This window comes from Bufo bufo, chromosome 3, assembly GCF_905171765.1.
Source record: "Bufo bufo chromosome 3, aBufBuf1.1, whole genome shotgun sequence".
Classification (NCBI taxonomy): domain Eukaryota; kingdom Metazoa; phylum Chordata; class Amphibia; order Anura; family Bufonidae; genus Bufo; species Bufo bufo.
In genome coordinates this window covers 34,647,842-34,673,409 of record NC_053391.1, presented here as the reverse complement: position 1 = coordinate 34,673,409, position 25,568 = coordinate 34,647,842, and the positions used below count along the sequence as shown (strand labels likewise).

At 45.1% G+C, this 25,568-nt stretch overlaps 1 protein-coding gene across 3 annotated transcripts in view; it reads left to right on the top strand.

Moving 5' to 3' along the window:
• Positions 1-7,799: 7,799 nt before the first annotated feature.
• The window catches only part of LOC120994466 (interferon-induced GTP-binding protein Mx2-like), a 55,896-nt gene continuing 38,127 nt past the window's right edge, over positions 7,800-25,568 (top strand). Inside the window, exon 1 of one of the 3 annotated variants that reach the window (XM_040423062.1) lies at positions 7,800-8,149. The gene's annotated coding sequence lies outside the window, so the exon portion shown is untranslated. Of the gene's footprint in view, positions 8,150-13,243; positions 13,600-25,568 lie in introns of those variants that run through there. The other 2 variants (XM_040423066.1, XM_040423063.1) reach the window with 2 other exon arrangements.

Below are 25,568 nucleotides of genomic sequence, written 5' to 3'. Positions count from 1 at the left end.
ATGACGGATCTGGGACCCAGATCCAAATATACCCCTCCGTTTTCAGGATATGCCAGTGTGGAGACCTTTGTCAATTTGGTCACAAGGGATCTAGAGATGATCAAAACAAAAAAGAGTGAGGTTGGCAACAATTTGACGAATGAAGAAAAGGTAGCTCTAGCAGATCTGACCAAGAGAGACGAAATAATAATTAAAGCCTCGGATAAAGGGGGAAACATAGTGTTACTTAAAAAACAGGACTATGTAGGCATGGTCAGAAGACTGCTAGATGACCGTAAGACCTATAAAAAATTGGAGTCGAACCCCACTGCTAAATATAAACTAGATCTAGAGTCCCTTTTAAAACAGGCCAAAGAGGACAATCTGATTTCGAAAGATGAGTTTAAAATACTGTATAATACATGCCCAACGACTGCCACTTTTTACGCCCTGCCGAAGGTGCACAAAAAGCGGGATCCAATCCCAGGAAGACCAATTGTATCCGGCAATGCCAGTCTGTGTGAGGGAATTAGTACTTACGTGGACCTATTTCTCAGACCTTTCGTTGAGATTTTACCATCTTATATAAAAGACACGCTAGACATGGTCAAAAAACTAAATGGCATCCAGCTAAGTCCCAATACCCTTTTAGCAAGCCTCGACGTAGAGGCCTTATACACGAGCATTGAACATGAAAAAGGGATAAAAGCAGTGAAACACTACTTATACACTAAGGGCACACATTTGTATCACCACAATGATTTAATTACACAATTGTTACGTTTTTTACTTACTCACAATTATTTTATTTTTAATGGCACTTATTATTTACAGACGCACGGTACAGCAATGGGGACGGTTTGCGCACCTAGCTTCGCAAACCTGTACCTTGGGTGGTGGGAAAAAAAAATTGTATTCACTGAGGAGAACACAACATTCACAGATTGTATTTTGTTTTGGAGGTCGTTTTATAGATGACATTTTGATTTTTTGGAATGGTACGGTCAATATGTTTAAAGAATTCACGGAAAGATTAAATAAAAATGATCTAGGTCTTATATTTACTGTAGAAATACAGTCCGAAAGTATTAATTTCCTCGATCTAAAAATTACACTGGACAAGAAAGGAGACAGCAGAACAGAGGTGTATAGAAAACCTACAGCATCTAATGGTTTTCTTCATTGGCAGAGCTATCATCCACCAAAATTAAAGAGAGGTATCCCAGTAGGCCAGTATTTGAGGGCCAGACGGAACTGTACTGATGAAGAGACCTTTCAAAAGGAAAGCAACATCTTATACTAAAGGTTTGGAAAGAGGGGTTACCCCAAAAAGGTCATAACAGAGCCGTCAATACAAACCGGGAAGAGCTCCTAAATAATAGGAAAAAGGATGATGAGAAGACCATTAGATGCATAGGGACTTATGATGTGCAGAATGCTAGGATATACAGGATTCTCCAAAAACACTGGCATATCCTGAAGGCGGACAAGGATCTGAGAGAGATACTACCCAGAAATCCAAGCATTACAGACAGACGGGGCAGAAACTTGAAGGAGATGTTAGTTAGAAGCCATTTTCAAAGAACTTCCAAAAGCAAAACTACATGGCTCAAGACCACAGGATCATATCCGTGTGGAGCCTGTAGTTTTTGCAAATTTATGATCCCAAAGAAGGAATTTAAAAATTCCCATGATGATAAAACATATAAAATACGAGAATTCATCAACTGTAAGAGCTCTGGGGTGATTTATTGCATACAGTGTGAATGTGAAAAACTGTATGTTAGGAAAACCATTCAGGAACTAAGGAGGAGGATCTCCAAGCATTTCAGTGTATTAAACACCAACGAAGAGACACCCCTCTCTAGGCATTTACTAACATGCCATGATGGTAAAACAAATGGACTAAAAATTTGGGGGATACAGAAGATCGGGGTATCTCCCAGACAGGGCAGCATTGACCGTAAGCTACAACAAGAGGAGATGAAGTGGATCTATCGTCTCCACTCTCTTGCCCCGAATGGGCTGAATGAAGGATTTACCTTTGCTTCATTCTTGTAAGGTCAAATGGATCGTCTAGAGTACAATATATAATGAATTTAGTGAGAACTATAATAAAAATATGGAGCATAAAAATAAAAAAATAAAAGTTTTTCCTCCCTATATGAAAATGAATAATAATAAAAAATAAAAAAAAATGTTTATCCCATATAGGGAGAATAGGGAGGAGAGCAAGTGGGGTACGGGAGTTTAGGAAAGGGTAGAAGAAAGTTGAAAATGTAGGAGCTCAGAGACAACTAGGACACATAGGCCGATATGAGGGATACTTACGTTTGGGGAGGCATCCGTTTGGAGGATTCCGAGGCACCTAGGGACAAAACAGATATTAATAAGGGAAGAAGAATTATAATTATGTGAATGTTTGATAAATAGAAAGTAATATCAAAATATATATGGTCAATACCATGGATTCAAATAAGTGGTAGATATATAAAACATCATGATAAAAATGTTCTCATAAAACTACAATAAAATATAACTATTATGACCACAAACCTGGGTATCTAAAATTAGAATCTAGTGGGTACTTAAAAGTAAGAGAATATAAATATTGGGAACCTCTGACAATTAGAGAGAAGTGGCTATTAGAACAGAGAATATATAATATATACCCACACTAACCATCCCCTTAGTAGCTACCTAAACAGTCCCAATAATCCTGCCGTGATCTCGTCGGAGGTAAAGATCGCACGCATGCGCAAATCCACCTGACAATTGAAATTGAAAACAAGTCCGTGCGCATGCGCATAGTACATATATCGTGAAGTCGTAGGACGTAGGCGAATGACGCACGAGTACCTATCTGGGAAGGAAGCGCTGCGCACCAGAGATGACACCACCGCTATGGCCAGGTAGGCTGACGGGAGAAGAATGAGGTGACGTCAACAGCATGATGACGCGGCGCACACCCATTGGCAGCATGACGCGGCACACACCCATTGGTAGGATGGTGACGTAGTGCATACTCATTGGCAGTCCCTCTGCAAAGTCCACCCGAAAGTAAGAAGGTGGATTGGATAGTGAATTCAACCCGAAGGTTTAAAAAGCCCCGACCCCGCCCCCCACAGCCACCTGTTTAGTTTCCCCTGAAGACGCCGACAGGCTCGGCGAAACATGTAGGGACACAGGGGTTGTATTTTAGGCAGGAGTAAGTCAGGGTGTTTGTTATAGGTCTCTGGTATAAGAGAATCTATATTACTAGTTGATTAAAATCATTAGGAAAGTCTAAGTACATGAGATACAAGATGTGCACATGTGGAATTGATACTCCTGAAGGTTTTAATATGTTCCCAAGTAATATGGTGGTTTTAAAAGGATTATAATAAAATTGTGTTTTAATATTACTAGTCGGAGGAGTTGCATAAATACGCTTGGTCCTAGTGACCGTTAAAAATTTAAAATTTTGGTAAATAGTTGCGTAGCAACTCCTTTGAGGGATTTCTTTGTTTGTTATTTTTGACAACAACACACAGTGACTCAGCTGTTACTCCTTCACTACGGACTTACTGTGTCGGCAATTACAAACAGCAGACTATTAGCTTGCAACAGTGTAAGGCTACTTTCACACTAGCGTTCGGGTGTCCGCTCGTGCACACCGTTTGAAGGGGCTCACGAGCGGCCCCGAACGCATCCGTCTGGCCCCAATGCATTCTCAGTGGAGGCGGATCCGCTGAGAATGCATCCGCCTGCCAGCGCTCAGCCTCCGCTCCGCTCAGTGAGCGGACACCTGAACGCTGCTTGCAGCGTTCGGGTGTCCGCCTGGCCGTGCGGAGGCGAGCGGATCCGTCCAGACTTATAATGGAAGTCAATGGGGACGGATCCGCTTGAAGATGACACCATATGGCTCAATCTTCAAGCGGATCCGTTCCCCATTGACTTACAATGTAAAGTCTGAACGGATCCGCTCAGACAACTTTCACACTTAGAAAATTTTCTAAGTTATAATGCAGACGGATCCGTTCTGAACGTATGCAAACGTCTGCATTATAGGAGCGGATCCGTCTGATGAAACATCAGACGGACCCGCTCCGAACGCTAGTGTGAAAGTAGCCTTAACTGTGGATATAGATACACTGTCTTATTCGGAAAGTTGCCTCAGTGAAAACATTGGTCTATTGAAATCACTGATCATTGAAATCTGTTTGTAACAGTATAGTAGCTAGTGCGGCCATAGACACATTGTCTTATTGAAAGTTGTTCTATTGAAAGCATCAGTTTACCGAAAGCATTAAAAATTGGGATACCCTTGAATTCCGTGGATACGGGACATTTCCAATACATAAGAGGTTTATGGGACCTAATTGATTGCGGTCAGAATAGCATATGGAATTTGATGTGTAAAGAGAATACCATTTGGAGTTGCAGAAACCGACGGCACCACTGTCTATTTAACCAATTTCCATAGATGTTTAGTGCCATCGGCTCCTGCACCATTGAATAACATATATTTTAAGATTTTTAATATATTGGTTTTGTTTATAATTATTGATATTGTATTTTACTGAAATTATATATGTGACAGGTGATATCTTCCTTATTTTTATTACAATAAACCATGTTTCTATTCCATATATGAGTGCCAGTCCAATTCATTATATTGTTTAGACTTTACTTTGAGGGGTGTCTCATTTTTTGGACTAGAGCACCTACCCTGAGGGGACAGTGGTGAGCGGGTCCCTTTCTTTAACTACATGTGGTAGTGTTACCTACGTCCTTAGTGTGTCTCTCCCACGGACTCCATGTTGGCGGCGCTGCCTCCTCTTCCATCTTCTTCTTGCCCCGCACAGAACTTCCTGATGCAGCTGCGTCAAGACATAAGAACACTGTGGGCATGGTGATGGTGACACACACAGGGAGAGACACACACACACAGGGACAGACACACACAGCTAGGCCTCACCACACTCCAGCCAGGCTCCTCTCCATACAGGAACACACAGGGTCACTAGTGGGGGAAGGGGGGGGGGGGGGAGAGCAGGGTTACTACAGGGATCTCAAGTCTCCCGGTTCAGGGAGTCTCCCGCTATTAGATAGCGGCTCCCTGACACCTGCATGTGAGACAATATAAGGTTTATCTCAGTCAGATAGCAGAGCAGAGAGATAAGAGAAGTGACAGGACAGAGTTTAGATTACAGGTTGAATTAACCCTTTAGGGTCAAATTGGCTTCTCAAGAAGATATATATGTTAAAGGCATCCCTTCTTCTGTCTCATTCAGTAGCTATAGAACTATTGAGAGAGATGCATTTTTTTTAAATACATTTACACATTTAACCCTCCATTTTAATTATATTATTTACCCCAGTGTTAAATTCACCCTCCCCCGGATGCTTGTTTTTTTCCTACAGTGGGGTAGATAATTACACACAGGGTTTTAAAGAATAAACTTCCTGACTCAGACCAAGAACCGACTCAGCGAGTCAGCAAGTGAATGGAAGCATCCGCGCATGCGCATTGCGCAACCTAAGCTTCGGTTCACTTGCTTCTTGTCAGCTCAGCGAATGAACCGAAGATTCGATTCATGATTCGGTTCATTTGAAAGATCCAAACTCGCAGTAAACCTTTCCGGCAACCTGTAGAAGTGTCCCCTTCTCGGCGCGTGCGCACAGTGCAAGAAGAAGCCGATGCCAGAAGTCCGCAGCGGCGCATCAGGCTGAGCCTGTGCACACGCGCAGGATCTCAAAGCGGGAGGAGGGGGAGGGCGGGAGAGGCGGCACTGAGGAGTAGAAGGCGGCACTGGGCACGAACAGCGATGCGTGCGGCCGGGCACCATGCATCCACAGACCTCCCCTGCTTGGGCACCTTAATTCAATGATTGACAGGTTAGTAAAACCTGTTTTTCCGCAGAATAAAGCCACAAATAGCTTTTATAAGGCCACCTTAGAAATCAGAATGCTGCCCTGGACATGAGCATATGTTTAGCTCACAGGGCTTATAGGTGGTGACAGAATCCCTCTAATCATATACAGAAATATGATAATTTGGGGCAGGGTAATGAGCCCAGTCCTCCACACCATAGAGCAAAGTGTGCAGATACTGCATATGTCTGGAAAATGTAATAAAAAGTTTGTGAAAGAAAAAAATAAGAAAACCTCCCTGAAATGAGTTTTTGCAGGTTGGGATGTCTGTTACTAGTGGGGTGACAGAAGGCGGGAGGAGCAGGGTCACCAGTGGGGTGACAGGAGGAGTGGGAAACAGGGTCACAAGTGGGGTGACAGGAGGAGGGGGGAGCTGGGTCACTAGTGGGGGGGAGCAGGGTCACTAGTGGGGTGACAGGAGGAGGGGGGAGCTGGGTCACTAGTGGGGGGGAGCAGGGTCACCAGTGGGGCGACAGGAGGAGGGGAAGCAGGGTCACTGGTGGGGGGGAGCAGGGTTACTAGTGGGGTGACAGGAGGAGGGGGAGCAGGGTTACTAGTGGGGGGGAGCAGGGATACTAGTGGGGTGACAGTAGGAGAGGGAGCAGGGTCACTGGTGGGGGGGAGCAGGGTTACTAGTGGGGTGACAGGAGGAGGGGGAGCAGGGTTACTAGTGGGGGGGAGCAGGGTTACTAGTGGGGTGACAGGAGGAGTGTGAAGCAGGGTCACTAGTGGGGGGGAGCAGGGTCACTAGTGGGGTGACAGGAGGAGGGGGGAGCTGGGTCACTAGTGGGGGGGAGCAGGGTCACTAGTGGGGCGACAGGAGGAGGGGAAGCAGGGTCACTGGTGGGGGGGAGCAGGGTTACTAGTGGGGTGACAGTAGGAGGGGGAGCAGGGTTACTAGTGGGGTGACAGGAGGAGAGGGAGCAGGGTCACTAGTGGGGGGGAGCAGGGTTACTAGTGGGGTGACAGGAGGAGGGGAAGCAGGGTCACCAGTGGGGGGAGCAGGGTCACTAGTGGGGTGACAGGAGGAGGGGAAGCAGGGTCACTGGTGGGGGGGAGCAGGGTTACTAGTGGGGTGACAGGAGGAGGGGGAGCAGGGTTACTAGTGGGGGGGAGCAAGGTTACTAGTGGGGTGACAGTAGGAGAGGGAGCAGGGTCACTGGTGGGGGGGAGCAGGGTTACTAGTGGGGTGACAGGAGGAGAGGGAGCAGGATTACTAGTGGGGTGACAGGAGGAGTGGGAAGCAGGGTCACCAGTGGGGTGACAGGAGGAGGGGGGAGCTGGGTCACTAGTGGGGGGGAGCAGGGTCACTAGTGGGGTGACAGGAGGAGGGGGAGCAGGGTTACTAGTGGGGGGGAGCAGGGTTACTAGTGGGGTGACAGGAGGAGAGGGAGCAGGATTACTAGTGGGGTGACAGGAGGAGTGGGAAGCAGGGTCACCAGTGGGGCGACAGGAGGAGGGGAAGCAGGGTCACTGGTGGGGGGGAGCAGGGTTACTAGTGGGGTGACAGGAGGAGGGGGAGCAGGGTTACTAGTGGGGGGGAGCAGGGTTACTAGTGGGGTGACAGGAGGAGAGGGAGCAGGGTTACTAGTGGGGGGGAGCAGGGTTACTAGTGGGGTGACAGGAGGAGGGGGAGCAGGGTTACTAGTGGGGGGGGAGCAGGGTCACTAGTGGGGCGACATTATAGTAGGGTTATATTACATTATAAATAGCTAATAGTCTTGTAGAAATGCAGCTATACACAGGCTGTCACACTCACTACTCTCCCACGTTGCTGTCAGCTGGGAGTGGTAGTAGTGGGGGCTGAGCAGATGACACATCCCTATAGTGATGATGATGATGATGATGATGGTGAAGGCTGTGGTGAGGCTGGTGCTGGGTCAATGCGCATTTCACCCGCACAAAGAAAACTGAACCACTGAACGCAATCACAGATAAAACTGACTGCAATTGCTTGCGAAATGGTGCGAGTTTTCCTGAACACATCCGGCCTAATCCGGATCGTTCATGTGAAAAGGGCCTTAGAATACCATTATATATTCAACGTATCACAGACGTCAAACCCATCGGGCGGTTCAACCTTTGGACAGAGTTTCCTTTCCCTGAGGTGCTGGAGTTTCGGTTTTGTTTTCCAGTAATGATGAAATCCCTCCTCCCGTCACTGTTTCCTGAGCTGTTGTACAGCAGACTTCATTAACTCTCTGCTACATCCACTCCGAGGACTCTGACCGACCCAGCTCTGCTCAACCGCCAGGTGAGAAAGCATGCATCCTCCCTAGTCGAGTGTTAGGCCTCTTTCACACGAGCGAGTTTTCCGCGCGGGGGCGATGCGTGACGTGAACGCATAGCACCCGCACTGAATCCTGACCCATTCATTTCAATGGGCCTGTGTAAATGAGCGTTTTTTTTTTTCACGTATCAGTTCTGCGTTGCGTGAAAATCGCAGCATGTTCTATTTTCCGCGTTTTTCACGCAGCCCTGGCCCCATAGAAGTGAATGGGGCTGAGTTTTTCACTGATGGTTGCTAAGAGATGTTGTTTGTAAACCTTCAGTTTTTTATCACGCGCGTGAAAAACGCATCAAAACGCATTGCACCCCGCGCGGAAAAAACTGAACGTAATCTCACCGAACGCAGCCTGAACGCATCCGGAGCCAAACCGTCACGCTCGTGTGAAAGAGGCCTTAAAGGGATTCCTGCAATCCCTGCGATATAAGGGCGAGGGGGTTTTCCAGTTGCAGTTCCTAAATGTCATTATATGGAAACCTCCCATTGTTCTAGGATGCTTTCTGCATCCATTCCTCAAGATCTCTGCTTGCTGTCATTCAATAGCTCTTTAGTTCCAGGGGGACCTGACGGAGCTCTGACTGTTGGAAGTCCTAGACCTGTGTCCATCGTATTTTCTCATGCATCTCTACGGCTCTGTGGGGGATTCGGAGCTCTGCCTATACCAGTAGAAAACTGTCCTGTTGGGGCGTAGACCAGAGGAACATACCTACTCCAAGGCATTAGAATAAAAAATAAAATGTAAAAGCCTCCGTGTGTGTAGAAAGAGCGCCTGTCAGCAGGATCAACCCTATTGCGTCCGGTGTACGCGATACCTGTCTTGCTGTGTCCCAGAGAAAAATAGATTTATGCAAATGAGCGTGTCAGTGCACCGAGGGGCGGGGCCTAGCGAAAGGGAATAAAAGCGAAAGTCAAAAAATTGTTGACGGGGTTTTTGGGGAATGCACTGCTGAGGACGTGCCATGAATATCAGAGCCCTGGAGGACTGCAGGAGCCCCAGCCAACCAGCTAAATGAGGGTCCTCCCCTTCATTGATTACCCGCCATAGCGCCACACTTTTGGTAGTGGCTGCGCCTGGTATTGCAGCTCAGTCCCATCCACATGAATGATGCACTGTGGCAGGACGTGGGTCACTGCAGTGTTAATGCGCTATATACCTCCATTCACCCTTACTTTGCCACCCAGCTATATCTACCATGATCACAGTCCATATATTGGAGCGGACATTACGCAGACGATAGATTCCTCCTATGGGAAGGCCATGTAATGTGCACATCAGGTTTTGCCACTTACACCTCTCTTTTTTGGGATTCCTGACTATTAGAATGGTGGCTTGTTCAGAAAACCTGTTGACACTATGGCGGTATTAATTCGTCATGATATGGTGGTACAGTATTTAGCTGTTGTATGGTAGCATTCCCCATGCAATAACAATTCTGGAAACATCTTTTTCCGTACCTCTATTATTCCTGCTAGAAGTTTATGAATGAATTGACAGCAGTCTGCAATGAAGGTCTATTTGGGTGTTACCAGTTGGCGGTGTGTCCCTGCACAGTCTGAGACTATCCATTCCGTGCTGCCAGTGTCAGACTGTGTAGGGACAGGTCCCTAACTGGACACGCCAAGAAGGACCTTTATTGCCGACTTCTGAAAATTCATTCAGAAACTTCTAGCAGGAATAATAGAGGAACACACAACATAGAGTTATATGGAAAGCTGTTCCAGAATTGTTATTATATGAGGGATGTAAATCGTTACTAAAACAGACATGTCAGGAGAGGTTACCAGTTTTCTTTATGGACCAAACCATTTTTTCCCCACTTATTAAGGGCTCGTGCACACGAACGTCTGTATTTTGCGGTCCACAAAGAACGGATCCGCGAAAAATACAGATGATGTCCGTGTGCAGTCTATATTTTGCAGAACAGGACAGCTGGCCCCTAATAGAACAGTCCTATCCTTGTCCATAATGCGGACAATAATAGGACATGTTCTATTTTTTTTTTCGGAACGGACATACGGAAACGGAATGCACACGGAGTAACTTCAGTTTTTTTGTACACCCATTGAAATGAATGAAAAAAATACAATGCAACAGCACTCTGCAAACCAAATAAAGTACAAAAAAGTATTTTTATTAAGCTTATTAAGTAAATTTGAGATTCTTGGCAAATACATTTTGTACAAAATTATTTGGGCCCGTCTGCCAAACGTCAAGGCGATCTCTGTAAGACGGGAACCTAACACTAAATGCTACCTGTTATGTGCCATGACGGCCACCATAAAATTCAGGGAGTGCAGGTTCCACATGCATGCTGGGCCAGCTCTGCTTTTTACCATTTTTGGTGCCATAACGGCCACCATTAAATCCAGGGAATGCAGGTACCAACATGCATGCCGGGCCCACTCCACACCTCTCCTGGTGCCAAATGGCTTCCAATAAATACAATAAGAGTCCACCCTATACTTCTCCTGGTGCCAAAAGACTTCCAGTGAGTGAAGGAGAGCAGGCCAAGCTTTAGGCCCCTTGCAGATGAGCGTGTCCGGATGCGTTGCATCTGTGATCAGGGAAAATCGCGCGAGTAGGTACGCAATTGGAGTCAGTTTTGACTGAGATTGCGTTCCGATGTTCAGTTTTTATCGCGCGGGTGATAAAAAACTGACTGTGGTACCCAGACCTGAACCTGGACTTCTTCACTGAACTTAGAGTTTGGGATCGGTGTTCTGTGTATTTTATTATTTTCCCATATCACATGGTTATAAAGGAAAATAATAGCATTCTTAATACAGAATGCTTACTAAAATGTGGCTTTAGGGGTTAAAAAATTAAATTAAATTAACTCGCCCCATCCTGTTGTTCGTGCAGCCGGCATCTTCTTCGTTCTTCTTCTTTCAGGACCTGCCAAAGGACCTTTGATGACAAAATCTTCTATCTTCATTCAGCAGGACATGCGCTGACGTCACCACGTGGTGAGCGCGATTACGTCATCAAAGGTCCTGAAAGAAGAAGATTTTCCCTGATCGCAGACGCAACGCATCCGGACCTAATCCGGACACGCTCGTCTGCAAGGGGCCTAAAGCTTGGCCTGCTCTCCCTCACTCACTGGACGCCTTTTGGCACCAGGAGAGGTATAGGGTGGACTCTCATTGTATTTATTGGAAGCCATTTGGCACCAGGAGAGGTGTGGAGTGGGCCCGGCATCCATGTTGGTACCTGCATTCCCTGGATTTAATGGAGGCCATTTTGGCACCAAAAATGACAAAATTAAGGTGGGCCCAGCATGCATGTGGAACCTGCACTCCCTGAATTTTATGGTAGCCGTCATGGCACATAACAGGTAGAGTTTAGTGTTAGGTTCCCGTCTTAGGCCTCATGCACATGAACGTATTTTCTTTCCGTGTCTATTCCGTTTTTTTGTGCAGAACGTATGTGGAACCATTCATTTCATTTCCGTTCGGCAAAAAAATAGAACATGTCCTATTATTGTCCGCATTATGGACAAGGATAGGACTGCTCTATCAGGGGCCAGCTGTTCCGTTCTGCAAAATACGGAATGCACACGGACGTCATCCGTATTTTTTGCGGATCCGTTGTTTGAGAACCGCAAAATACATACGGTCATGTATGTGCATGAGCCCTTAGGCTTACAAGTACTGACCAAATACTGATTATGTGATAGTGGCCATTTTTATTTATTTTTTTGCTTTTTTTCCCCACAACTATTTACCTTGCAACAAAAAAAATTAGGACATTTTTGCTATGGGTCGGTACAAATTTGGCAATATCCAATTTCTGTAATTTTTTTATTTTGCACAATGAAAGCTTTTGAACAGCCATAACTTTTTATTTTGACATAATTGTAGGAAGGCTTTTTTTTTTTCTTTTTTCTTTTTTTGCAGGGTGAACTGTAGTTTTTATTGGTGCTGCCATGCACCGCGCAGTATAAATAGTTCTTCTTTTTTCCAGTGGCTTCAAGGATTACAAGAATAAGGGTTGGGCTACACTGCTGTCGTGCCCCAGGATCGCAGTGGGATTGCAGTGTAGCTGTACCATCATAGAAGTGAATGGGGTCACCCCGAGACTCACATGTTTGGTGCAACAGAGACTCCAGAATCCCACAAAATCCAACACTGCTGGATTGTGTGTGACTCCTGTGCTGCGGTCGTGACACGTGTGCGAGTCTCGCTTTGACCTTATTTATTTCTCTGCTACACTGCGATCCAACTGCGATCTTTGGGCGCGACAGGCAGGGGCGCGACCACCAATGAGGCCAGGTTAGGCAGCACCAGGTAGGGGCAAGAGGAGGGCAGCTGAAGGGCGCATTGGCTGAAGGGAAGGGGTTAAGTTAAGAAATTGGCATGGGGGGGGGGGGGGGCGGGCGCTGTTTCAGGTTTCGCCTCAGGCAGCAGAAAGGCTAGGTGCACCCCTGGCGACAGACGTGTTGCCGAATCCTAAGGAGGTTCCCATACAATCTAAATGAATAGTTCTAAACCGACAAGATACAAAGAATTAAGTAAGCGCACAAAGCATACAAAAGCAACGAGCAATGTTTGCAATGCTTGTAGGGCGTGTCCCTTACGAGTTTCTCCAGTGATTCACGGACGTGTACAGCACGTGTTCTCTAGAGATGAGAGAAGTATCCAAAAATTCAATATGGCTGCTTCGCCGCTCCCTGTCATTGTACCCCTCAGATGCTGCGATTATCGCGGGATCTGACAGTAATAACACAGTGTAAAGTTAGAAAAAAATATTAAAAATTAAATCATACTTATCTCCTCCATTTCCGCGTGACGGGCCGGCCACCGCCATATTGATTGAAGATCTAGCACGAAATCTCGCGTGGCCCGTGATGACGTCATTATGTCGAGTGGTGTGGTGACGTCATATGTCACCGCACACGGGATTTTGTTTGAGCTCTTCAATCAAGATGGTGGCAGCCGGCCCGTCGCGAGCAAATGGAGGAGGTAAATATCTTTTTTTTTTTTGTGTTTTACTTTATTTCAGGGAAAATCTATTCGCTTCCACGAAGCACAAGGAAATTTGGCTTTGCGGCGAGAGCACACGTACCCATTCATTTTAATGGTGTGTATTCGCCCACCAGTGTTTTAGCGCGGTCTGTGGGTCGGTGGTTTTAGCACAGAAGTATGCGCTATTTTGTCTGTTCACGGATCCATCACGCCCATTATAGTTTATGGGTCCGTGAAAAACACAGACGCAACACGGATGCCATCCGTGTTTCATGGACCATTAGGAGGGGATGCTATGAAAATAAATTTTCAGCTGTAAAGTGTCCGTCAAACACGGAAGACACAAGGGAAGCAAAAAACGGACACATGGACCAAACATGGATCTTTCATGGAGATCTTCACGGATGACTCACTGACACCTTTTCACGGATTTCATCACGGACACAGACGAGGTATTACTCCCGTTAACCTTTGTTAGCCTCCTCGCCCTGCTACGTCCTTGTACAAAGCTGAACTGTCAGAACCAGAGATGAGCAGATTTCTTAAAATTCATTTCAAGTCCGATTCTAATGAATCAGCCAAAAGATTTGATTCTTGTACGAATAACTTCGACCCGAATCAAAACTGCTCCAATTGGCCTGAAAATTAGCATATGAGACTCTGAGGTCTTCGAGGACTCTCCAATTGTATCTCTCTTCTGTTTCTGTTTTTTAGAATGATGTGAAGTTTCGCATATTGCGGCAAAATATTTGCATCGTTAGTGCCGATTTGCGCAATCGCGAATATATTGGAGCACTCTAACTGCATATAAAGCCATTTTTAATGTTCTGCTGTTCCAACCAGCCTCAGGAAACTCCTAGCAGCTTGAAAAATTTTACAAAAGTGACCCACGCCTGTATTTCGCGTACATTACGCGAATATTACATTTGCCGATTTTTCACGATCAAGAAAATAATCTCGAATTTGTGAATATATGACGAATATTCATGAAATATCGCAAATTCGAATATAGCCCCTGCCGCTCATCACTACCATGGAGGGGATTGTGTGGGTCTAAGCAGCACCTTCGGTTTCATGGGCAATGAGCGCTTCCATTGTGGAAACGCTCATCTCTACAAATTCAACTCAATGATAGAAATGGCTGCAGCTCTCACCTCTGACTTTAATCCACGAAGCACGGAAAAAAGGCCAGAACTGGGCCCAATAAAATATCCAACAGAAAGAGAGAACCCAGCTTCTTGTGGAGTAAAAAATAGTTCTTTATCGGCTCATCGTATAAAATCCACCAAAATCACAGGAAAAAGGTGTACAGTAACATGTTTCGGGGCTACAGAATCCGGCCCTTCATCAAGACATAACACACATAGTAAAACCATTCCTTTTTATGTAGCACAAGGTCCAACCCCCTCTAATCAGCAAAGTGTCCGCACCTGGAGCCTGGAATGGGAACCGTTCAGCGGTCCAGGGGAGGAGATCCAGCATCACAGGTGATACATATATACACATAATGAACATGTCTTATGCCACCTTCGCACCTGCGTTAGGTGCGGATCCGTCTGCCATCCGCACAGAGGGATTCCAAATAAAGAGATAGAGGAAAAAGTGGATTGCGCTGCAGGAGAGTGTACTAGAAATAATCAAAGTCACAGAGTTATTTTCTTCCTATGTAAATCTTCAGTCAAAAGGATTCATTCATGAACATCAAACACAAACTGGGATGTAGAATTCTGAAATAAAATAGAGACCGCACGATGGTGTAGTAACTTCAAGCAGAGTGCAACCTAGATAAAGGTTATACTCACAAAACTCGGATGGTGATGAGCATAGAGAGCCGGCTCAGCGCTGTCAAGGACCCAGGAGCTGCACACCTCAGCTGCGGTTCACCAGACCCGACGGATGATTAGAATCTTGAATCGTTTCCACAGGCACAGGCTGGATCTCCAGGTAAAGCCACTTTAGGCAGAATGTCAGACTTTGCACTCCTCACAGTCTCAGAAGGAAAGATATCGGCCAATGGTGAAGTATCTACCACAAAGTTGAATAAAAATGGATTTATTATACTCACAAACAACAGAAGTTTTGGAGCAAATTAAAACAGGTGTAAGGTGCCCGACCCGGGTTTGGCCATAATGCTTCGTCTGGGGCGTGTGTTCCTAATTACATGCAGCTGAATAAAAAGGATCGTGAAGATCCAGAGTACCTCCCTTGTTGGGCGTCATAGAACTTACAACAAATACAGACCACTTCTAAAATATATAAATAGACACACAAAATGCTGCCTCTCCCGCAAATAAACGGGTATACAACTTAAAAGAGTTATGATTACTAAAAAAAAAAATTTTAAATAAAAAAAATTCTCTTTTTAAAATAAATAAATAAATAAATAAATAAACACAAATAGATACAATCATCTCGGGACCAACAACTTCCTATCATAAAAGCACAAACCTCTTGTAAAAACATCCTCAATTTAAACTATGCAAGCATTTACATCGCATTCTATATTAAGACCCTGGGGTTGGATGGTGTTTAAAAGAAACATCCATTCCACCTCCCTTTTATTCAGTATTGAAATGAAATCCCCCCCCCCCCCCGTATAGGGGTACGGACCAGCTCAATACCGGTAAAAAAAATCCCAGAGGGCTCCTTTTTACCGGTATTGAGCTGGTCCGTACCCCTATACGGGGGGGGAAGGGGGGGCGGGGGATTTCATTTCAATACTGAATAAAAGGGAGGTGGAATGGATGTTTCTTTTAAACACCATCCAACCCCAGGGTCTTAATATAGAATGCGATGTAAATGCTTGCATAGTTTAAATTGAGGATGTTTTTACAAGAGGTTTGTGCTTTTATGATAGGAAGTTGTTGGTCCCGAGATGATTGTATCTATTTGTGTTTATTTATTATTTTTTTTTTTTTAAAAAGAGAATTTTTTTTATTTAAAAATTTTTTTTTTAGTAATCATAACTCTTTTAAGTTGTATACCCGTTTATTTGCGGGAGAGGCAGCATTTTGTGTGTCTATTTATATATTTTAGAAGTGGTCTGTATTTGTTGTAAGTTCTATGACGCCCAACAAGGGAGGTACTCTGGATCTTCACGATCCTTTTTATTCAGCTGCATGTAATTAGGAACACACGCCCCAGACGAAGCATTATGGCGAAACCCGGGTCGGGCACCTTACACCTGTTTTAATTTGCTCCAAAACTTCTGTTGTTTGTGAGTATAATAAATCCATTTTTATTCAACTTTGTGGTAGATACTTCACCATTGGCCGATATCTTTCCTTCTGAGACGCTGAGGAGTGCAAAGTTTGACATTCTGCCTAAAGTGGCTTTACCTGGAGATCCAGCCTGTGCCTGTGGAAACGATTCAAGATTCTAATCGTCCGTCGGGTCTGGTGAACCGCAGCTGAGGTGTGCAGCTCCTGGGTCCTTGACAGCGCTGAGCCGGCTCTCTATGCTCATCACCATCCGAGTTTTGTGAGTATAACCTGTATCTAGGTTGCACTCTGAAGTTACTACACCATCGTGCGGTCTCTATTTTATTTCAGAATTCTACATCCCAGTTTGTGTTTGATGTTCATGGATGAATCCTTTTGACTGAAGATTTACATAGGAAGAAAATAACTCTGTGACTTTGATTATTTCTAGTACACTCTCCTGCAGCGCAATCCACTTTTTCCTCTATCTCTTTATATGGACTTTTGCTCACTTGTGTCCAGGATCTTGCATCGCTAGAGAGTTTAATACTTTGAACAGAATCTGTACCTTATTTTTCCGGATTCCATATAAAAAAGTTTAAGTCCAAGTGTTAGTCAGACGGGTCCGTCCCGACCCCACACCGAAAGTCAACAGGGGACGGATCCGCCCGCAATTGCACCATGTTGTGTCAACGTCAAACAGATCCGTCCCCACCGACCCACACTGCAAGTTAGGACGGATCCGCCCGGCCCCGCACGGCCAGGCGGACACCAAACGCCAAACTGCAAGCAGCGCCCCGGTGTCCGCCTCCAAAGCGGAATGAAGGCGGAACGGAGCCAAACCAATGCACTCCGAACGGATCCACATCCATCCAGAATGCATTGGGGCCAAACCGATCCACCCGGGGCCGCACGTGACAGCCCCGATACGGACCCCACAGCCAGACACCGAAACGCCGGCGCGAAAGTAGCCCTAATTGTATTGCAGAGTGAGGTCATGTTTTCTATTTAACCCCTTTGGCATGCAGGTATCAAGTGAAAGCATCCAAAAGGTCTCCCTGCTAAGGAGTTTCTGTCTGCGTCACCTGCGTGAACAGTGGCGAAGTGGAAAGTCGCTGCCGATACATTGCGTATTTTCAGCTCATTTACAGAGCATCCAACATACTGAAGTTTACATAATCTGCATGTGATAACGCACACCACAAACTCCGTATTACAGCTGATATATTGTTTTAGAGTATCTGTTGTTGTTCACTGTAGATGTGACCTCCTCAGTGACACACAGGTATCGGCAGCAGATGCATTTCTTACTTCCACATTTATAATTGCCAGTAGTTTTTGGCCAGGAACATGCCCGGGGAATGGTATCAGTGAACAGGCTGGGGCTGAGGTTTCTTCCCACCGTAGGTGCTTTCTTGGATATACACCCGATACCCGCAGACTCCACATCTCTCCGCTCCTCATCGTAATTGAGGACAGGGAGATGTTTACGGATGATTCTGCATATGTGTGGATATCCTCTACTGTAGTTAGTAATAAAAACAGTAGGTTTTTTTGTCCTCCTCAGCAAGGTCTTCACTTTTTTGACTTTTTTGACATCTATAGGATTTTTTCAAGGTCTGAGGAAAGATCAGAGATTCCCTATCTTTCAGTCTGCCAAACTCAACGCCTTTATTAATGTTCTGGAGTGTATAGCCTCTGCTCAGGAGTCTCTGTGTGATAATCCCTGTTTCTTTAAAAAAACATTTCTCATCCAGTAAAGACGCGATGAGTGTGAATACAGGCCAAACAGGCGAAACAATAATAAATGTGAACACAGGTTCAATAAATCAAACAATGTTGCAGACTGTTCCTACTTTAAGGCCTCATGCACACGACCGTTGTGTGCATCCGTGGCCATTGTACCGTTTTCCGTTTTTTTTCGCGGACCCATTGACTATCAATGGGTCCGTGGAAAAATCGGAAAATGCACCGTTTGGCAGCCGCATCTGTGATCCGTGTTTCCTGGCCGTGAAAAAAATATGACCTGTCCTATTTTTTTCACGGCCAACGGTTCACGGACCCATTCAAGTCAATGGGTCCGTGAAAAATCACGGATGCACACAAGATTGTCATCCGCGTCCGTGATCCGTGTCCGTTTTTTCCTATCATTTCAATGGCAAACTTGACTTAGATTTTCTTTTCATTTTTCATGTCCGTGGATCCTCCAAAAATCACGGAAGACCCACGGAAGAAAAAAAACGGGCACGGATCACGGAACAACGGAACCACGTTTTGCGGAACGTTAAAAAATACTGTCGTGTGCATGAGGCCTTATCCAGTGTTTGACTTTAAAGAATTGATCTGTGTCTCATCTCTTCAGGAATCTTGTCAGAGGGCAGAGAACTCACAATTACAAAATGTCTTTGAGACATTCAGGGTATCAAACAAGGGTTTTTACCCAATACAGTCTCGTTCTGTAGCCCTTGACAAATTCCAGGAGTTAATAGAGAAGGATCTGTGTACTCTAAAACAGAAAAACAGGTCCAAGCAAAAGTCTAATAATCTCACCAGGGAGGAAACGAATGCTTTGCAGGCTTTTTATGACATGCAGGAGATTGTGATCCGTGAGGCTGATAAGGGGGGAGCGGTGGTAATCCTAGACAGCAGTGTATAGAAGGAACAAGTTCTAAATATGTTGAATGACAAGAACACCTATCTGCTGTTGGATTCCAATCCGCTCCTCCCTTATCAAGAGAAGCTTCACAACATTTTGTTGGAGGGTGAAAGATTGGGAATTTTTTCCAAAAAAGAAGTGGAGTATATTTATGTGGAACATGCGACCACACCAATCTTTCGCGCACTTCCAAAAGTGCATAAACGGGGTTCCCCGCCCCCTATGCGTCCGATTGTGGCAGGCATCGGGTCCTATTCTGAGAGATTATCGGAATGGACTGATTCCCTGCTACAGCCACTGATACCTTTTGATGCCTGGCTATTTGAAGGATAGTCGCACAGTGCTTCCGAATTTTTATAACTTTACGTGGAGTGAAGAATATATTTGGGTTGCGGCTGATATTACCGCACTATATACTAACATTCCTCAGCACTATAGCGACTATACTGTGGAACTGCAGGATTTCTTGTGCATATGTGTGGATTTTCTGATGAGACATAATTTCTTTATGTTCAATAGGAAATATTATCTCCAAATGTCGGGTGTTTCAATTGGGGCCAAACACTCACCATCTATTGCAAATATATACATGGCGTGGTGGGGGCGACATTTTCTGTTTCTTGATGACAACCCCTTTGCTGGCTCTATTAAATGGTATGGACGTTATATAGATGATATGCTGTGGGTTTGGCGGGGGGGGGGGGGGGGGGGAGAATAAGGTGGCCCAGTGCATCAAATATCTTAATAACTGTACAGATTCCATCAAACTCACTCATAGTAGCGATTCAGCTAAAATTGATTTTCTTGATTTACATTTGGAATCGGACCTCTCTGAGGGATTGGTCACTACCTGTACCTTTAGAAAAAAAGACATCTGGGAACACCATTCTTCTCGCCTCCTCCTGCCACCCACCGCATGTCATAAATAACATACCAAAGGGGGAAATGATTAGAGCTAGACGTAATTGCTCTACAGAGGGGTTGTTCCTAAAAGAAACAGGGATTATCACACAGAGACTCCTGAGCAGAGGCTATACACTCCAGAACATTAATAAAGGCGTTGAGTTTGGCAGACTGAAAGATAGGGAATCTCTGATCTTTCCTCAGACCTTGAAAAAATCCTATAGATGTCAAAAAAGTCAAAAAAGTGAAGACCTTGCTGAGGAGGACAAAAAACCTACTGTTTTTATTACTAACTACAGTAGAGGATATCCACACATATGCAGAATTATCCGTAAACATCTCCCTGTCCTCAATTACGATGTGGAGTGGAGAGATGTGGAGTCTGCGGGTATCGGGTGTATATCCAAGAAAGCACCTACGGTGGGAAGAAACCTCAGCCCCAGCCTGTTCACTGATACCATTCCCCGGGCATGTTCCTGGCCAAAAACTAATGACAATTATAAATGTGGAAGTAAGAAATGCATCTGCTGCCGATACCTGTGTGTCACTGAGGAGGTCACATCTACAGTGAATAACAACAGATACGCTCTAAAACAATATATCCACTGTAATACGGAGTTTGGTGTGTGCGTTATCACACGCAGAATATGTAAACTTCAGTATGTTGGATGCTCTGTAAATGAGCTGAAAATACGTATCAGAAAACATCTTAGTGATATTCCTCATTTTCAGACTCGCAATGTATCGGCAGCGACTTTCCACTTCGCCACTGTTCACAGAGGTGACGCATCTGCGTTTTGTGGACAGGGGATTAAAGTGGTCTCACTGCCCATAAGAGGAGGGGATCGCAGACAGAAACTCCTTAGCAGGGAGACCTTTTGGATGCTTTCACTTGATACCTGCATGCCAAAGGGGTTAAATAGAAAACATGACCTCACTCTGCAATACAATTAGGGCTACTTTCGCGCCGGCGTTTCGGTGTCTGGCTGTGGGGTCCGTATCGGGGCTCTCACGTGCGGCCCCGGGTGGATCGGTTTGGCCCCAATGCATTCTGGATGGATGTGGATCCGTTCGGAGTGCATTGGTTTGGCTCCGTTCCGCCTTCATTCCGCTTTGGAGGCGGACACCGGGGCGCTGCTTGCAGTTTGGCGTTTGGTGTCCGCCTGGCCTTGCGGGGCCGGGCGGATCCGTCCTAACTTGCAGTGTGGGTCGGTGGGGACGGATCCGTTTGACGTTGACACAACATGGTGCAATTGCGGGCGGATCAGCAATACATTTCAATGCCGCGACGGGGCACGGGAGCGATGTTTCCCTGGCCCACCGTGTCCTCTTCAGTTGTCACCTCAGGCAGCAGAAAGGCTAGGTGCACCCCTGATTGTGTGGGAAGAAACCTGAGAAGAGAATCAAATCTTCAAGCAGGCTGCTCGTTACCTTTATGCCAGTTGTCAGCAAGCCTAAGGCCTTGGTACGTCATGTAAGACCTTGGTCTAAGCCTGGTCTAAGCCATTTTTTATCTCTTCTAATGGTTTCCCATATAACCCTGCATGATGTCTGCAGCAACACGTTCTGTAGACAGAAACCCCCCGCAGGTACTTTCTTTGGAATCTGCTATCTCGATATATCAAAGCCTTACACTCTAAGGCTTTGATATATCGAGATAGCAGATTCCAAAGAAAGTACCTGCGGGGGGTTTCTGTCTGCAGAACGTGTTGCTGCAGACATCATGCAGGGTTATATGGGAAACCATTAGAAGAGATAAAAAATGGAGTTCATATTTGACTTCTCTTCCAAATGCTGCATGTAAATGCAGGACTTCACCCCCACTGATCGAGAAGCCGATTGTTGGGAAGGAACACATACTTCTCGTCAATCGACTGCTCCTCACAACATCTAAACAAGCCGTTTTACTACAGTATAACTTTTAATCCATATGCAAATGAGCAGGTAAGTGCACTGAGGGAGTTAGGGACCCACATCTATTTTACATTGATGGCATATCCTAGCATGCACTGCCACCTCTCTATTTACCACTATACAAACCAGTGCTTGACTATTTTTGGCACTCCCATAGCGGTGAATAGTGATGCCACGGCTTGTGCGCTCTCTTTCACTTTGGGTGGGGAGCATTCTTGAGATAGAAGCAGATACTAGAGATGGGACCCGCACCTAATATGCCATCAATGTCTGAGATGGTAACAACTCTTTAAGTGCACCAAGGGGGGCCCAAGACTCTCTGTGCACCCTTGCTCCTCCTGTCTCTTCTGTCAGCCGCTCCCTCTCCTTCCTGATTGTCAGAGACAGGTTCCTGCATAGTCATCTCACTAAAGAAGGAGAGGAAGGGGTTGGCAGAGGAAGTAGGAGGAGCAAGGGTGCACAGAGTGGATTGGACCCGCCCTCAGTGCACTTACCTGCATATTTGCATACGGATTAAAAGGACTTTTTCTCCAGAATGATGCAACAAATCACTAAATGAAATGTATCATTACATTCAGCTGACCTAGTCCTGCAAGTTATTGTGCCTGATTTGTGACAGACTCCCTACAATCAGTGGTTATATTTCCTGCTTTATTTATCACATGTGTCACTGCCCTTCCATGGCAAGTCTGACCGCCATATGGTGCCGCTGCAGGCTTCATTGAGCTTCTCTACCTATCAGGGAACCTACACGTCAGTCCTGAGATGGGTTATTTAAACAGGTAGCTTCTGGCCACAGGTGCCTGTGATTGGTATTCCTGTGTGTTTGCTACTCCGGATCACTGACCTTTGCCTGTTTCTTTGACATTGCCTTTGATTACTAATTTTTGCCTTTGACGTCATCTCCTGGTATTTGACTCTGCTTGCTGTGACCTTGCGTTTGGTTGCTGACTTTGTAGTAGTACCCCAGAGCAGGTACTACCTTTCCTACACCCTGCTACTGTCTCTAATGGCTAACAATAATGTCATGTGTGTATTTATTCCAGGTCCTCCTACACTGTGCATTCATAGTATTGCTATGAAACTGTTATGTTCATGTACTATGCCTTGTTCTCCAGCAGGTGGCACTGTATCTGGGAGAGAGAGATCGATAGATAGAATGGAACTTTTAACCTACCATTCCATTCTCCCCGTTTTGGGCAGAAGTGGGCTAGTGCTGCTTCCTACCAAGGGAGGGGTTGCAGGAAGATATAGTCAGTGGGGAGTGAAATTGAGAGTTGGAAGGAGATGAGACAGAGTATTACGAGGGGGTCAAAATCTGCTGGAGCCAAGAGAAAGATCAAATATTGTCTGGATCCAAGTTTATTCAAGTAAAGCTGTTGAACTTTCACCAAGTCTGGACTCTTACTTCATCGACTATCACTCTCTTTATTACTTTGGAGCCTAACCCTGGGGAGTGACAGTATTCTGGTAGGAGCACCATGACATAAAACACTAATAAAGCCACATCATCACTCAACATTCCTAAAAACCTGGGACATGATTGGCCCTGGGGGGCGGCTTGTTGCAAATTTGTTTCTGGCATCTTCTTCTGGTTTCACTTTGCTGTGTATTTATATCTGATTTTCGATCCTGATCCAGTCCTGGTTTTGCCTGTCTAGTTTTCATCTCTTTTTGTCTCATTACTAGGGATGAGGGAACCCCGTGAAAGTTTGGGTTCACCGGTTTGGGAGGAACTTCAAGTCAAAGTTTGGGTTCGGGACCCGAACTTGACCCCGAACCTGTACCCAATTGAAGTCAATGGGGACCCAAACTTCACTTTATTATTTTCCATTATAAGATGGTTATAGCGGAAAATAATAGCATTCTTAAGGCAGAAAGAAAAGAATATGGAAATTTAGGGGTAAAAAAACCAAGTCACTTCATCTACTTAATCGCGCTGCTGCAGTGTCTTCTATTTTCTTTCAGCAGGACCTGCAATGACATCACGTGGTTAGCGTGGTGACGTCATTGCAGGTCTTTTGGCAGGTCCTGTTGAAAGAAAATAGAAGACACTGTGGCAGCGTGATCAAGTGGATGAGGCGAGTTGTTTTTGTTTTGTTTTTTTTTCTCCTAAATTGCCATATTCTTTTGCATTCTGTCTTAAGAATGCTATTATTTTCTGCTATAACCATGTTATAACTGAAAATAATAAAATGACCTGAACCCGGACTTCAGTGAAAAAGTTCGAGTTCGGATCCGGGTACCCAAACTGGCAAAGTTCGATACGAACCTGAACTTTGCAGTTCGGGTTCGCTCATCCCTACTCATTGCTCTTTTTCCATTTTGGTTTAGGCCCCTGCACTTAGCTAATAAGTGACAAACTAAAAAGTGTCGTCCAGTTGTGGGCAGTCACTTGGACGGGATTGTGCATATATATAGGTAGGGACAGTGGTGCGGGTGGAGTACAGGACAGCACTGTTCTCTAACCTTTCATGACATCATGACAAAAAACTTTTGTGCAGGTATTTACAAGCCATTATTATACCGGTCTCCCAGCCCAAGCCCCTACGCAGTTGTATATTTTGAAGTCAATACTCTACACTTTGCTCTTTGTTGCTTCTAAAAAAAACACAATACGCAAATCCTTTTATGTTGGTTAGTCTAGGGATACACCCAGACTTGTGGCCTTTGACATAAGAGATTATAGTGAATGTGGTTGCACCACAACCTGTCAAAGCTGTGGATATACCATAAAAGTAAAATGTATGACTGGCAGGCTTCTTCTCTCCCCACAAAAAGTGGAAAAGATGACTGTAAAATGCCAGAATTTAGTTGAACCAGCTCCTTAGTCATGATATTACACATGTGTTGTTCATTACGTTTCCTCCTGTCTCAATATATCCAGCTCTATAAAAAGAAAACATGATTCTAAGTCAGCTGTCTAAAAGTAATACAAATAAGTCACAGGGGCCTGATGGGATACACCCAAAGCTATTAAAAGAGCTTAGTGGTGAACTAGCAAAACCATTAACAGATTTATTTAACCAATCACTGGTAACAGGAGTCGTCCCAAAAGATTGGAAATTAGCAAATGTTGTGTCTATTCACAAGAAAGGTAGTAGGGAGGAATCGGGCAACTATAGGCCAGTAAGCCTGACATCAATAGTGGGGAAATGAATGGAAACCATACTTAAGGAGAGGATTGTGGAACATCTAAAATCCCATGGATTGAAAGATGAAAAACAGCATGGGTTTACTTCAGGGAGATCATGTCAAACTAATCTTATTGATTTTTTTGATTGGGTGACTAAAATAATAAATGGCAGAGGTGCAGTAGACATCGCTTATCTAGACTTTAGTAAGGCTTTTGATACTGTCCCACATAGAAGGCTTATCAATAAACTGCAGTCATTGGGCTTGGACTCCCATATTGTTGAATGGATTAGGCAGTGGCTGAGGGACAGACAACAGAGGGTTGTAGTCAATGGAGTATATTCAGACCATGGTCTTGTTACCAGTGGGGTACCTCAGGGATCTGTTCTGGGACCCATATTGTTTAATATCTTTATCAGCAAAATTGGAGAAGGTGTGTCTTTTTGCTGATGACACAAAGATTTGTAACAGGGTTGATGTTCCTGGAGGGATACACCAAATGGATACAATAATGCACCTGGGGCGTAAAAACCCAAGAGCAGAATATAAAATCAGTGATACAGTCCTAACCTCAGTATCTGAGGAAAGGGATTTAGGGGTCATTATTTCAGAA